The 12,323-nt window shown below is 43.4% G+C and overlaps 1 protein-coding gene across 3 annotated transcripts in view; it reads left to right on the forward strand.

The window, feature by feature from the left end:
- The first annotated feature begins 2,231 nt into the window (after nucleotides 1–2,231).
- CPT1A (carnitine palmitoyltransferase 1A) overlaps nucleotides 2,232–12,323 on the forward strand; it is a 43,114-nt gene continuing 33,022 nt past the window's right edge. For all 3 annotated transcript variants that reach the window (XM_075094388.1, XM_075094390.1, XM_075094389.1), the window contains exons 1-2: nucleotides 2,232–2,371; nucleotides 5,514–5,699. The gene's annotated coding sequence lies outside the window, so the exon portion shown is untranslated. The remainder of the gene's footprint in view (nucleotides 2,372–5,513; nucleotides 5,700–12,323) is intronic.

Raw genomic sequence — 12,323 nt, forward strand, 5'->3', positions numbered from 1 at the left:
AAGGGCTGGGATAAGATAACTAAATGTATTTAATTCAAGAGCTACATATCCATCGTGGTAAGCTGAAGTTATTTCAGCCTGCTGAGGCACAGATAAATGTGACCTGTCATTGATTATTTTGATTTCTCTGGATTACAGAAATCAGAATTAATTACTAGGGAGGCCTTACAGCACCAAGCACATGTGGTCTGTAGTGATGATACTCATAAATTTTTAGAAGTTAAAAATATGTCAGTTAGTGGGGAGGGGGGAAATTGATTTACCTTTGCTGAGCAGTGTACCGTTGCTACAGAAGCACAAGCCACACTGCAGGCCTGCAGATGACTACAGTTGCAGCCATGAGAGGCAGAATTGCCTTATGCCCTTAGCTGAAGAAACATGGTTAACAGAGGAGATAGACCACTTCAGCAGTGCATGTTGCCACACAAAAGGTGCAAAATGTTCTGATTAGGACGGTCTTACAGAAGTATCTAACTTGCTCCTTGTGGTTTAACAGGTGAATGGAGCCTGACCTAGGTGTCAGTGCCAGGACCACTGGGAACTACTCACAGGATTATCTGTAGGGTTCCCATTTGCCAGTTAAACAGAGCCAAGTCAGGTTTGGCTAAGTTGCAATCATTGCAGACTTATGTAATGCAATACTTTAATGACTTTCCTAAGGTTAGCTGCAGGGGGCTTAGAACCATGTTGAAGTAAGCACTCTGTCTTACTAGAGTAATTAATGACAGCTTGCACAATGCTCCCTAATTCATGTCAGCTTGCACAATTATATGGAGAACAAAATAATTAACACTAACATCTGTTCTGACTGATTCCCTCCTGATTGTTGTGCAGATGAAAATGTTGACTAGGGACTAAGATACGTGCAAAACTCCTGGTAGAATGAGTGAAAGTAAATTTGGTTTGGGTTTTTTTTGATATTTCAAAGGTAAAAGGCACCTGGAAGATAAAAAAAGGACCTAACAAGACATTTTAGGTTGCCTTTGTGCGTAATGAAAAATGTACGGATTATTATTTTTTTAAGCTATTAATTAACTCCTTGTAACTGTCCAAATTACATTCCTATCTGCTATGACTAAAAATATCTAGATATGAATGCTGCTGTTTGTAGTGATTTATTCTTTTGTTTCCTTTCTCCTCCTGCTAGCATTAATAGGTCGAAATTCCTCTCCTTTTTCTCTTCCTCCACTTGCTTTCTTCTAGGCTTTATGTTTCTTTCTGAAAGAGAACATCTTAAAATTGTATCACTCGGCACAGAACACTAGAAGGGAAAATTCTGACCAGAAGTGGGGTTTAGTTGGGGTTGTGGTTTTTTTTTATTGATTGCATGATCAAGTGATCAAGTGTAAGGTAGAGGTTTAGTCTGTAGTGTCCCCACTTCTGCATGTGGTCATTTGTGCGCTTTGGAGCTTCCAGCCGCATCCTGGAAAATGCGGTAGGCAAGAGTGTGTGCCTGGGTGGGTCTGCCCACAAGGGAAAAATGTGTGAATCCCAACTTGTACTAGTTCAAAGAGGCTTCATACTGACACCACCGCAGCCTGACAGGCCATCACCTCCTCTTGGGACACTGCAGACTTCCTGCTGCTATTGTGCTGAAATCAGAGCATCAGATATTCAGGCTGAGTTCTTGAAGGTGACCAGCCTGTTGCAATCCAGAGGTATTTATTTCAAATTGAGTGCCATTCTGCCCTGAGACTGACACAAGTGATGTCTCTGTAATTACTTCCACGATTTTGCATTTTTTAAAGAATGCAGTTGCTTTTGCTGAGATGTATTGAGCGTACTTATTCTCTCCAAACCCCAGTATCTGCTGGAGCGGAGCGGGCTGGCTGGTCCTTCCCAGGGAGGCCATCTTGGGTACACAGCTGCACCCCAAACAGGTCCCCCACACCCAGCGCTTCCCCAAGGCACACCTTTTCCCCTACATATTTACACCCCCAGGACCTCTCCTCGCAAATCCCTGGAGCTTCCTTCCCCGGGACGGCTGTGAGACCACGGGGACCGCCTGTTCGCGGCGACCCGGTGATGCAGTCCCCCACTGCCACCCCAGACCCTGGCATCCCCTCGGGCTTCCCCCTCAGCGCCTTCCTTTGGCCTCGCCCTCGGCTCCCCGTCAATCACACAGCCCAACCCGCCCCCCGCCAATCAGTGCCCACCTCCCCTCCCACTCCAGCCCACACCAGCGGCGGCCTGCCCCGCCCCGGTCCCGCCCTCCTGCCGCCGGCAGCCAATAGAGGAGCAGGCGGCAAGTCCGGCTCTGGCAGGGTGTGTGAGGGAGCGGCCGCTGCCGCAGTCGCCTCTCGTTCGTCCTGTAGCTCGCTTCGGCCGGGCTCGGCCTGCCCCGCCGGTAACGCCGCCGTTCTCTCAGCAGGTTGGTGGTGTGGGGGAGCCCGGTCGCTGGCCGCGGGCAGATGTGAGGCGCAGGTCCTCGACTGCCGATTTACCGCGGCTGGACTCGGTTTAGGACGGCGGGCCCCGGCCGTGCCGGGGGAGCGGAGCGGGCGGGAGACAGGCGTTCCTCTGTGCCCGGCGGATCCACCGCGGGCCGCCGCTTCGCCCCCCGCCGGGCCGCGGCACAGCGCCGCCCGCCCGCCCGCCCTGGGGCTGAGGGAGGGGGAGCCCGGCGGACCGGCTCGCTCGGGCTGGTTTTAGTCTATCTGCTGTTTTCGTTAGGGCGTGCGCCAAATTCCCTTGGTAAATGTGGGAGCGTGCCGGGCGCTGTTACCTCAGCGGGGTTTATCCTCGCTGGAGGAATGGGTGGAAACGCAGTGAGGGTGATGGGAGCGCCCCGGCGAGGCAAGGTGTCCTTGGCATCCTGATCACTTCTTCCCCTGCCTCGCGGGTTAGTGTTTTGTGGTATCTTTTCTGGTTTAAATTGGAAAATCGACTTAAAAATATGATTTCGGTTTTAACCCAGTTGTAACAGCGGTGCTAGTGTTGGTGGAACGGTAACAGGAAGCACCTTCTTTAGAAAGAGAAAAGTGCGAAGTAGGATCAAGGCAAGTGTCTCCTCTGCCCCTCATCTGGCCATTTGTCAGCGCTTAAAGGACAATCGATTTGAAACTCTGCAGTCTAGAGGTTTACCGTACAGAAAACCGCTTGTTTCCTTATCACACGTTTGTAGGAGCATGGCACTGAGCATGGGAAAGATCTATTGCCTTCATCCTCCTTTCCTGAAACAATTACATTTCCCCGAGTATCTGACCTCTGCAATTTCCAGATCTAGAAGCTCTTTTATGTGTTTTCTGACCGTTGTGAATGGATGTTATTTAAAGATGTATTGTAGTCTTCAGCTGTAGTGAGCAGGTTCTTTTCCTGTAGTGAGCACATCTATATCCTGATATAAATGAATAATTACCGGTTAATGATACTGTAGGTAAGCACGATGCGGATCCCTACGAGTTTAGGAAATGTGACTTTAGCTGGTTACGCAGTTGGTGACTTGGCTTGAAGGCTACTTTGATCTGAGGGCTCTTTAGAAATTTGGGGCGTTATGGCCTTGATTCGGGAGCCTTTTCCAGGAAGAAAACATTACTCCTGCCTAAGAAAACCGTACCGTCAGGCGACCGGGGGTTTCTAGCCCCGAGAACCAGAACAGAAGCCGTTAAGCCGCACTTAAGAACGGCCAGGCTTTGGCTGCGCTTGGCCCGCCCGCGCTGCGCCGGCGCGACCTTTCACCCGCTTTTCGGGCGCGCGGTCACGTGAGCGGACCGGGGGAGGGGCGGGCGCACCCCCGCGGTCACGTGGGCAGGCGGCGGGGGCGCTACCCGCTGGGCCTCCCCGTGTCCTGGGGGGGGGGGGCAGCGCACCCGCCGCGGGGAGTAACGCGAAGGCGGGTTCCGCGGGGTGATGTGCGCTTGGCAGGGAGGCTGTTCCTCGGCGTGAGGGAGGCGGGTGGTGAATCCCCAGCGTGACGGGTGTTGGAAAGCCGTGGGTGAAAGGCGGCTTACGTGAATGCTTGTACGTAAAAACAAACCAACCAACCAACACCGTGTATTATTTTTAATATTCCAAAACCATTATCTTTGTCCTGCAGCATGCTGTATCATAGTCCTGAACTCACTAAAAAACAAGATCTAAATGGCTAAAAAGCATCCCTCTCTTCCCAAGTCTGGATTAACTTTAATTTGAATGGTCATTTTCAATATTTGTAAAACGTTTGGAACTGGTTCCTCAGCCTTTCAACGTCATACAGATCGAAAGACCTTATTCGAGTCTTTCAACCTTGTACAGTAAATGATCATTGAACTCCTGGGAGAGCAATCCATTCAGTTTGCCTTTGGTCACCAAACATTGTTGTCCATCTTCCAGGATCTCCAAAGTCCTAAAATGTGACATCTTGCATGTCTTGTAAAAGTCCTGCCATTCCAGAAATATTTTTTGTTGTAGAGAAGACAATAATTCTTTACTGCACGAGCATAGAAAATCATTAGCGCAAAGGGAGGGAGAAGGGATAAAGCTCATATGATCTAAATGCCTAGATACGTCTTTTATAGCAGTGTTAAAAACAAATACCCAGATCCTAAAGCCTGGTTTTTGTGGCATGGGGGAGGTTTCTGCGTGGTATGACAACTGTCGTGTGTTAGCTTTGTATGCTTCTCTCTTACTCAGCAAGATTATTCTGAATTTCTAGAAGGTCAGAGGAGGTAGCTTGCTGGGATGTGTACAATATAACATGTGTTGCAGTAGAGACTAGAATAATCTAAAAGGTCTAGGAACAGTGTAGTCATGTCCTACTGTGTATATGTAAAAAAAAAAAACAAACCGTAAATAATGACAGTTGTAAAAGTTTCTGTTTTGATTACACTTGCAGAGCATGTCAGTGTTTTGGGGGGTGGGGGGGGTTTAACTGTATATTTGGGAACCATCTTTTACAGGAGCATGCTATTTGGGAAGAGGACATATGATCCAGAAACCGTAGGGATTAATATTCCTTAGTGTTAGACTAGTAATTAACACATTGTCTGCTATAGCCAGTCTCCTCTACTTCTTTGGCTGACTGTCTCCAGTTTGATCAGGTGAGAAGACAACTTACTATCTGTGGCTCTTCTCCTGAAGTGCCAGTGAAAACAGTCTGTTCTGTGAACATCTCTAAGAAATCTTGATGGCATCTGTGTTGACTATAATGGGAGCTTAAAGCCTGCAGGTGAACACTTGGATGTCTTAAACTGAAAGCTGAAACTAGTGTTGGGAGTCTAGCCCTTGAGATTACCTTGCTTACTGCACTATCTAGTGATCACTAGTTTGAGCCCTCAGAAATGTCCAAGTGGATAGCAGACGAACTTTATTTCACTCCATAGTTCCTCACCATCTCAGACCTGTTAAATGAAGACAGATTGATCCAGCTAATATATTAATCCAGTGTACTGGAAAAGAGTGTTTCAGAACTGCTGTTTGTGACTATTCTATCCATTGGCTTTTCTAAAATGGTTCCAGCCTCATCCAGTTCCTTGGAGCAGTTGAAAGCTGTGTGTGAATCAAAGCTCAGACTGTTTTTCTTGACTTTATTTCAGAGCTACAACTGACTGTTTGCCGTTGCTGTAGTGTAATGTCTATTAGGAGCCAGCAGCGTTGGAATGAGGCTGCTTCTTGGTGTCCTTAACCTATACAAGATCCCAGCTGCAGTGGGCTTGTGGGACAAAAGATTTCTGTGTGACAAATAGATCTCAAGCCTGCATTTGAGGAAGACAGCTGTTCAGGTATGCTTACATTTAATTTGTTGGTCTGTTTGTTATTATTTCTTCCCTTCCATATATGCCTGTTGCTCCAGTTTACCACTTGGGAAGGGGATAAAGAAATTGGTCCAACATTCCAGAGGAGATGCGTGCAGAGGGTAGCTAATATTCACCCACGGGTGATCTTGGAAGACTGCTGAGGACAGGATACAAGCTGATAGGTTGTCAGTAGGACAGCAAGTTACTGCAAACTCCTTAGGTGTTCTGATTTCAAACTGTCTACTGTGGGTGAGGTTTGCTGTAGGTTGCAGTGTCACAGTACCTGGGCATATATATTCAGTGCTCCACCTTGGCTTGAACCACTGCATTTGGTCATTTTTTTCAGATGTGAGAAATCCTTTAAAACATTTGCAATTCCAAGGGACCACAGCTGTCAGCTATAGGTGAGGGTGGGAAGGATTGGAGCCAATGATTAGCAGTAACCACAGATGACAACTTGAAATGATGGCTGTTGGAGGAGAGGCTTCTGTTTCCAAGTGACTTAAGCCACTTCAGTCATGGCATAGGAATTTTACTTTGGGGACACTGTGAGAGAGGGCTGCCACATAAACAACAGATTCAGCTTTTAGAAGGCTTAAAACTGGTTTTAGCATGTGTCAGTCACAACTAAAGTGACATGAGAGAACCTGTCAGTTTAACTTTGTTTTTGTCAGATCAAATGATAATTGCTTGAATGCTATGCTAATTCAAGTTTTAAAGGAGAGTGATTCTTCGGTTTCTGTTTTATTTCTATACCATAGTAACTAGATTCACTTGTTGAGCAAATTTAATCCACATGACTATTTATTGCACAGAAATAATTTGGCTTCACTGATCTCAGATTTCTCTTAATGATTTTTTGCCTGTAGAATAGGATTATTCATGGTAAGGTAGGAGAGTTATTGGTGAGACTTGAGAGCAGCAGGTATCAGTGCCATATGCTGAAGCATGATTAGATATTATTGAAAGTTAGTATGTAAGGAAGCTATTTAGAAACAAAAATTCTCAAGTGAATAACAGTGTCTGGTTAATCTTTACAGTAAGTTCAGAAGTCGGCGTCTTGTGGAATATCACATACACTATGAATAAGCTCTCTACTCTTAGGCTTTGGTATATTGTTACCTTTTTGCAGAAGTGTAGTATATACTGCAAGAAAGTGACATTAGCTGGTAGAATATCCAAGGAACTGATAAAAGAGAGACCAGACAGTCTTTTTGGTCATATGTTTTAATGTTTGAGCTGTGTATTTTATACTGTTTACTGAAGATTTTATGGATCAAAACTTGAATTTCCTTTGAAAGGCATGAAACTCTAGACAACTTCCCAGTGGTTTCATTTCTCTCTTTTACTGTGGAGCCCAGAACTGGACACAGTACTTGAGGTGGGGCCTCACCAGCACTGAGTAGGAAGGAAGAGTCACCTCCTTCAACCTGGTGGCAGTACTCCTCCTAATGCACCCCAGGATTTTGTTAGCCACCTTTGTTGCAAGGGCACCTTGTTGGCTTCTGTGCAACTTGCTGCAAAGTTGCTTTCCAATCAGTCAGTCTCCAGCGTGTACTGGCGTACAGGGTTACTCCTCCCTAAGTGCAGGACTTTGCACTTCTCTTTGAGTTTAATAAGGTTTCAGCCTGCCCATTTCCTCAGCCTGTCAAGGTCCATCTGGATGGCAGTGAAATCCTTTGGTCTATCAGCCGCTGCTCCCAGTTTCAGTCTCTGTACTGGTAATTCCATCTGCAGTTTGCTTTTTTGTTTTTTTTTTTTAGCTGTCCTTCAACCTTTTAAATAGGTTTGACAGCTACTACTTTTGCATCAGACGTCTGGAAGGGTGTCAAATTGGTAGACTTCAGAACCTCTGCAGAATTAAGACAGGTGAAGACATATTTGATGAATGTTACAAAGACAGCTACACTTACAAAAATTATTTGGTTTTGAAGACAAATGCTTTACATTTGTGTAAGAAGAGATCCTGATGCTTAGTGTATTTGATACGCTTTTTGGTTTGAAGAACCTTGTTTGGACGAGTCTTTTTCAATAAAACAAAAAAACTCAAGCAATCTTGATTGTCCATAGATTGCATCTACTTCTGGGCTGTCTGTATAGATCAATGTTGCCATTAAACTGTAGTTGGTGGCAAAGTATGGAAGTAAACTAACATGCTAGCAAGTTATTTTAGGATGTTGGCACTGGCTGCTTTGTGCTTCGCTACGTACCATTTCATTGCAAGCACGCTATCTAGGCAAAGTCAGCTCTCAGGGTAGTCTGAATTACTTTAGGGGATATTGAAGGCTTGGACTGACAGGAGCATTAATAACAGAAATCTGAAGAGAAATTTGGAATAATGCATGAAGAGACTTGAATGGACATCTTGGTGTTTGGAATTCTCTTGCTTTTAGCTTAGTATCTGGTATGAAATCAACAGATTTGAGCATAAACAGTTCTTAATTGATTTGTATAAAACAAAATGCATTCATAGTTTTGGCTTTATAGGAGAGTAGAAAATGCAAATTTCTATAGTAATAGCTTAAACAAGTGAGAGAAAATACTTGATCATTGTCTCAGCACAGACACAGCACAGGTATTCTAGTGGTTAAATACTGGCTCTGATTCCATTGATCTATCCCGAAGCGTCAAAATACATTAATGAATGAATCTACAAATGAAACTTTTCAGGTGTCTGTCTTCTTCCAAAAGTGGTAGCAAGCTCATCTACTGAAGGGAGATATAATGTGCAGACAATAAAATACTGGGTAAAACTTCAACTCTGAAACTTGTTTAGATATTGAAAACATTGAAGTCTTCGTAAGAGAACTTGTATGAGCTCTGGAATTTTTTTCCTGTTCTATGTGGCTGCTTGAACATTCAAACAGTAACTCTTTATTGCTTTGCATGTTGATAGAAATTGATTTCTCACCCTCCCCACCCCTTTTTCTCTTTGAAATAAAGACAATGGGGCACTTGCTTGGTTTCCTAAGACCTGAGTTGAATGTGTCTAGCTTTAAATAGAAATCATAATATACTTCTAAGTATTAATGACTAAAATTAGGTTTAAATAGAAATCTTAATATAGTACTAAGTGTTTCCTGACTAAAATCGGGTTTAGTGTACTTTCAAATGATATCTCCCTCTTCTACCCATCTTGAAAACTTCCTTAAACAATGTAATTGTAAATGATTTTAGTATCACTAATTCTCTCCTCACCAGTCTCTATTCCTATTTGAAACCTGAGCACAAAGCTAAATTTTGAATTTGTAAGTTTATTTTAATAAAGGAGCAAAGAATTCCTCAGGGTCAGGTTTCTGGTTGTCAGGTTTGGTTTTTTCTTTTTTTTTTACTTTTAAGCTTGCTAGTAGGAACTTGACAGGAGTCAGAAGACACTACCTATGTGATAAGATGCTTCTCATTGCTTTATTGGTGGTACCTTGCATCTGCATGAAGTTATGAGGGCTTCTGAATTCAGAACTGCCGTTGTACTTGAAGATGCAGCATGTTGTAGCTCTTAGCACAGGGACATGCAATGCTGCAGGTCTGCCCGCCATCTATGAACAGCCTGTGGTTTGGATGGGTACCAAAGACCTCTATTTGAGGGCTCTGACAGTATGAAACCTGTGTGGGGTGGTATGTAGCAGTGTTCTTGGAGAAATCGTATGCAGCAGTCACTGCTTTTCCAAGAAAACTGTCAACCTTTGATCATCAGACTAGAATAACAGGAGAGAATTGTTTTGTGGGCTTGGTTTCATTACTGACAGGTGTGTGCCCTGTATATAAAAGCTAATCTATAAATAGATATCAAAAACTGTGAGGAGAGCCTCAAACTAAATTTTTCAGGTAGCTTGTAAATGAGAATTCAGTCTTTCACCAAGGTTTTAGTTATTCTGGGCCATGTGAATAAGACTCTTCTCCAGTTGTCCTCTGCATTTGTTAGCTTGCTTCCTTTGCAGGAAAAGGAGCTGTAGATATGAAAACTCATGTAAATAATATGTCTTTTTTTCCAGTGGATGTCTGGAGTCCTGTCAAGGAGAAATGGCAGGGCTTTCTCTATTACAAAAGGAATAGGAAATGCATAGGCCAAGCAATGCATGGGAAGCAAGTGGCCGAGCTCTGAGATAAGAGGTGGCAGGGGTGTCCCCTTAAAGCTGAGGATCTGCTTTTTGTGAGGAAGAGGTGGTGACTTCACTTTTTTTTTAGCACTGCCACTTCATCCATATAAAGCTTATGACATCTACAGAAACATCAAGACTCATACTTTTGGAATTGCTGTCGAGTAACTGCTTCAGGAGTTAATACTTTGTTTTGTGCAGTGTACTGTAATACATTTAACTCTTGTATCATGGCTTGGTGCTCTTTAAGAAGCACATGGTAATTCCTTCCCTGTCTTTCAGACATTGTGTTCTATGTTTATGTGCTTCAGAGCAACTTTACCTACCACAAGTGACTAAATGAAGCATCCTGCACATGGTATCTCTTTTAGTCTCAGATTTGCCAGAGCTGAGGCCTTCATCTCCTTCTGTGACTGTAGGAACATGTAAGCCCGAATAGAGTTGACTGTTCAGTGTCTGCAACTTGAAATCATAAGGTCTGCGAGCAGTCTGTGAGTTAAATCTTGGACTTTCTAGTGTAAATAACCTGAAACTGCAAAAATAGCAGTCTGAGGAGGCTTTATGCATAGCAGGCATAGTAGCAGAGTGTTTCAGACCATCAGGGCTTAGGCCTTCCAGTGCACTATATGTTTTCTTGACTTAAAAGTAACAGCCAACCCAGCAGTACTTGTTTACATCGATAGGAAAAAAAATTCTAGTAAATTTTTGATTGGCTCAAGCAGAGGTATGAAAAGGGAAAAGGAGAAACATCTGTGGCTGTTACAGCATGTTTGAATTGAAGTAAAACCAGAAAAGAGCAGGGAAAACAGGCAGCTTTCTCCTCTAATAAAAAAAAAAAGGAAAAGAAGGAAAGCGGGGGGGGAAGAAATGAAGTTTTAAGGGGGAGGTGTGTTGGGTTTTTTTGTTTTTAAGATACATAGTATTATGAGAGAACACTGAAAGGAATGAAAATAGCTGTTTCAGATTACTTCTAGAAATTATTGTGCTTTTCTTTTAAGTAAGACTTGGCCAAACTGCTAAGGAAGTCAAAAGCTTTTATTTATGGCTCTCTGTTGGGAGTGAGATCAATAGTATATGCTGTACAGAAATATGTTGCTGACCAAAGTGCCTGAAGTCAGTAGTTACCCTTTCAGTGCTAGCTGATAGATGTGGGCGTTGCCATACTAACATTGGCAAGTCAAGTTTGTAAATCTTGCGCATGCTCCTCTGGCCTGTGCCCTTTTACCTACTTTGCTAGCAAGCACGTGACACCAGAGGAATGCAAAGGAGGGGAAGTGTACAGCAGCTTATGATTAAATTGGCCTTTAAGGAGGAAAATAAGTGTTCAAAGAAAGGGACTTCAGGAAGCCTTTGGTGTTCAGCCATTGTAATTCAGAACAGTCTTAAAGGCTTACGGTTTTCTTAAGGAAAGGAAAAGGATATGAAAAGAAACAAGCCATTTGATTGTTTCACATCGTAGGGTCAAGTAATACAGTCCTAGAACTAGACTTGTCTTTGTTTTCAGGGCTTGTTTATTTGATTCAGGCTTAATTCTTGCTGGATTAATATTTCTTCATTTGGGAATAAGGGATATTTTCCTGTTGAAGCTTATTTAATTTTATGATCATGCTAAGCTTTAATTCATTAAAATATTGTGTTGACTGTTTGATTATTGCTATTTATAATCTCTTTCTGCCTTGGACAGTAGAAATGCATGTGTCTAAAAAGGGAAGGGTTCCTGAAATTCTTTCTCTTGAGAAACAGAGGGGAGGATAGTTAAAAATTCCCAGGCTGAGTCACAGGGAAGTTGAAGCATAATAGAAACTAGTTGATCTGGTACATAAGACACTGGCATTCCAGAATACAAAATTCCATGAGTGAACTGGAGAACCAGTTGGCCCTTCTCAAGACAAATGCAGATGTCTGATTCTCCATATGGAGATACAGTTGGTTTTGTTGTGGGTTTTTTCATCCCAGTCTTAATAGCACTGCTAAACATACAATGAATTCTTAACTTTGGGTGCCTTCCCCTTTTGCAAACTCTGAGTCCAGCCTATACCATGTATTACTGCTGCCTGTCTCTGTTTTATTGCTGTCTTGAAGTTTTGGTCTCAACATCAAACTGATGATGCACAACTTGAATGAATGAATGAACAGCTGACTGACTTCCTGATACTTGTCTACAGCAAGGCCCCTATGAATAAACAGTTAGTGACGGAGTCATTAAGTACTACAAATTGCAGTTGTTATTAGGGCATACAGGGCTTGTCTTAAAGGTTTTGAGACTGGTGTTCAGAACTGACTTAGTTTCTTTGTCCTAATCAGACACTACCTGCATAGGTCAATTTGCATACTATCTGTATGATGCTCTGAGCTTTAGCTACCTTTCTGGAAGCCCTGATCAGCCCAGGACAGCCTCTAAAACTTGAGCAGTGGCTGATGGATTTGGGAGATCTGTGAATTACCATCAGCCACTGTAGCAGTGGTTGTATTGCAGAGGTTGATCATTGCAGGCTGGCCTAGGGATAGGCAC

This window comes from Phalacrocorax aristotelis, chromosome 5 (genome assembly GCF_949628215.1).
Source record: "Phalacrocorax aristotelis chromosome 5, bGulAri2.1, whole genome shotgun sequence".
Lineage (NCBI taxonomy): Eukaryota > Metazoa > Chordata > Aves > Suliformes > Phalacrocoracidae > Phalacrocorax > Phalacrocorax aristotelis.